Raw genomic sequence first — 3,845 nt, forward strand, 5'->3', positions numbered from 1 at the left:
GACTCTTCAGAGACAAGAATGCATTTGATTGGCCAGCCTGAAGTGACAACCTATGTCCTGTATAGGAAGTATTTTCACTGCACCTATGGTGAAAAGTTTAGTTCACATTGTTACAGACATATAGAGATTATTATGGCTCCTTACTGGCATTAGAATTTAACACAAAAAAAATTTTCACACAAAAAAAATTGCATCCAATAAAAACACACTAGTAACAAGACACAGTGCAGTGCATTTATCCTCATCTGTGACTATGGACTGATCATCATTATGTTTAAAAAGATTTCTTTTCAAGCTGTAGTACTGAGAAAAAACACTGTGCTGTCTGCTGTATTGTAATTGCAATGATTAAATATATATGTAAACTGTATAATGTTTTGTTTGTCATAGTGAAAATTATATGAATCTAGGACTAAACGATTAATCAAAATAAGATTCAGTGGATCAAAACAAACATTCCTACTTTCAATCGCTTGTATTTATTGTTGTCAGTGATATTCCAATGAGAAAGTATTCTGAATAGCACTCTAAGTATTCTCTAAGTATTAGTAGTTGCAGTATTGTTAAATGTGACCTGATAAAGATGTTTTGGATGTTCACTGCAAGTGGTATTTGGATTGAGGGGCATCTATGTGAGAGTGCAAACACCCTTACATCTTGCTAAGTGGATTGCATCTCTCTATTTTGTTTAAAAACACCAACAGTGCCACTGTGACGCAGAATTTCATTTATTTTGTGAGTTATTCTGAACTTTTTCATATGAAACGTAAACCATTAAGTTTCCAGTGACTTCCTGTGACTGTAACCCTGACCAGGTCAAAAAACACCAGGTCGCCCTTTCTTCTCTGTCTTTTCTCTTACCTCTTGCACCTCATACCGGCTCATGGGCTCTCTGAACCTCTGTGTGTGGTTTGCATAAAGTAGACGCAGCGAAGAAAAGATAGGATAACAGCACTGACACGAGAGCCTGTCCAAGATTGCAGGTTTGCTGAGTACGCACCGCTAACCAAGACTACACAAGTTTAGTTTGCACCAGCAGCACACACACAATGCATCAGTCCGCACAGTTTCCAAATCGACCCGAAATATATCCAAACTCACTATGACGTTTTCAAGCAGCACAGAAGAAGAAGAGAAGGGTCTGATCAAAGTAATATCGACAATATACCTGCTACATATAAACCTTTTACTACAGTTGAGATGTCTGTGTCTGCAGAATATGTCACAGACATGGAAAACATTTAAATATAATATAAAATGTATCAAAAAGCTGCTGCTACCAGCTCTATCTTTCTATACTGAGTTTACCTTTGATACATACTATAAAAAGAAAGCCTTGTTAACATATGAATGGATTCTGTCCATAGAAAGGCCAGACAGCTTTTAATCTGAAACAGAAATAAACAGATGTAACATATTCTACAGATGGAGACATTGAAACTATAGTGAAAGGTGTATATGTTGCTGCTATAATGTCAACATGTCTATGAACAGGCCCTTGTCACTGTGTATTGGGAACCATGCACAGCTTACGGTAAAAATAGGTCAGACCCTGACTCTCTAGTAAAGCATTGCTATAGATCCTCAGCTGAAACACACGACTCACTTTGGCAGTGTGACTATTTTAATCTGTTGACATGGGCACCAAAATAAAAAGCAAGACATTTTGCCGCCGTGCATCGGAGCTACATGCTAATGTCAGCATGCTATCATGCTCACAGTGACTAGGCGCGTACATGTGTGTCTTGCAGGCATAACATTAACAGTACATACAGTCAATAAATGATCTAGCTAATTGTCAGTTTACATCCATGTATGTTGGAGGGCTTATCAACAGCTAACAGATACTAATAGTTAAATCAAGTCATGTTATCCAATTCTGATTTAGAGAAAATAATTGATGCTTTTATTCCATTCAGTTTAGACTGTTACAACTCTCTCTACATGAAGTTTTATAACTAGGTTCAGGAACAAAGACCTCACCTTGCACTCATCTCATTTCTGCTCAAAAATTACTTAAGCACACCTTATCCATTCACTCCCTCCTTGACTCAGTTTCCACATACCTTCCCCTGAAACCCTTTATTTCCTTTTTTCCCCATCTCTCTTATCCAAATACAGGAANNTCTCTACAAGAGATACGAAGAGACGGCTCCCCCTCTCAGAGTCTCACAACCCACTCGGTTCCCTCTTACCATCTTGGCGAACCCCTTCATCCATTCATCCATCTGCAAAAAAACACATTTCCTCCATCCGTTCATTCCCCACCCTTCTTTTCAATACCCCTTCATTCCTCAACATTCAACCCTTCATCCCTGAACTCTCATCCGTTCGTCCCTTCACCCCTCAACCCTTTCCCAATCCATTCATCCCTCCTACAGTACACCACATTGGTTTACATTTTTTCAGTTGTCTTTATTAGTGAAATCTGTTTCAGTAAAAAATCTGTCTCACATCTCTGGTGCAGAATGGTGCCGCTAGAATTTAAACTGGTACTATATATAAAGAACATATTACTGCAGTCTTAACATATCTGCATTGACTACCGATAAGATTCTGAATCAGTTTTAAGATGCTATTGATTACTTTGAGAGTATATAAAGGTATAGCCTAAAGTTACATTGCTGACCTTTTAATGTTTTATGAGCAAAAATTGAGCCTTAGATTCATGGCAAAGGCCCTTTTGGTTGTTGTATAGTCAAGACTAAAGGAGACTGTGCTTTCTCTATCAGGGCGCCTCTAGGAAAGTATGCTAGCTAAATCTGTTTCATCTTTTAAATCCCTTCTAAAAACACACTTTTATAAACAGACTTGTAAATTAACTTGCATAAATTCTTGTGTGCAAACCAATCTCCCTCTGGGATAATAACCAAGGTGAGGTAAAGCTCAGACTTAGGCACAGGCTAACTGCAACACTCCAGTACAGTACTCGATTTAGAAGTGTGAAGGTAGACAAAACGCATTTACTTAGAACCCATTTACTACAGAATAATTTACTTCCACCATTTCCTTACTTATTGTGGTGGGTGAGGTCACCATGATGAACATGGAGCCAGCAGCCCCTCATGAAGAAGCCTGAGTTACATTAAACACGTACACAAGTAACTTTCTTTTTTATTTGATCATTACAACAAAAAATTACACAAACACTTGCAGGATTTGGTTTAAAAGTGATAAGGATAAATGTAGAAAGTATAGGACTGTCTTAATCATGAAAGACCATGAGAGACTCACATGTACTGGTTAAGTTAAAAATGTAATTAACTTGTATGTACTAGAGACAACCTTATAATTAGAGATACAAAGCACAAAAGCATCCTAAATATGTACATCAGTGAACAGTGCCATTAAATTTTATCTGCACACCACGAAAAAGTTATAAAAGCTAATTTATCTCAAACTTACATGCAAATCTACATTACAACTCAAAAGAGGCACTAAGAAAATGCTGTCTTACTCAGAATCAAAGTACAAATGTGATATGTCCACTTCTACTTCTTTACGCTGTAGTACACACACTCACTGCAGGTTGGATCCCTCTGTCTTCTTGATCTCTTCGTCAGTTTGACACTTAAAGCAGCATAATAGAGGTTGTCTGCATGTTGGTAACCCTGCTAACAAAATATATAGCACGTATAACATAATTATTTAGTTTGTTGCATAAATTAAAACATTATCAACAACATATCAACCGATTTTATTCACCTCTGCATTCGCTGCGGAGGGAGCTGGTGATCTGGTTTGAGATTCTGGTTGTGAAACAGAAAAAACTCTTTATTCAAAATGTTCAGTAAACACAAGCTGCCAGATAATAAAAGTACCAGTTACCTGAAGATTGGCAGCTG

At 37.5% G+C, this 3,845-nt stretch overlaps 1 pseudogene; it reads left to right on the forward strand.

Annotated features, from left to right (window-relative positions):
• The window catches only part of LOC118338413, a 12,126-nt pseudogene that overhangs the window by 7,297 nt on the left and 984 nt on the right, over window positions 1-3,845 (forward strand).

Source organism: Morone saxatilis, unplaced genomic scaffold (genome assembly GCF_004916995.1).
Source record: "Morone saxatilis isolate NCDOM2014 unplaced genomic scaffold, NCSU_SB_2.0 Contig4, whole genome shotgun sequence".
Lineage (NCBI taxonomy): Eukaryota > Metazoa > Chordata > Actinopteri > Moronidae > Morone > Morone saxatilis.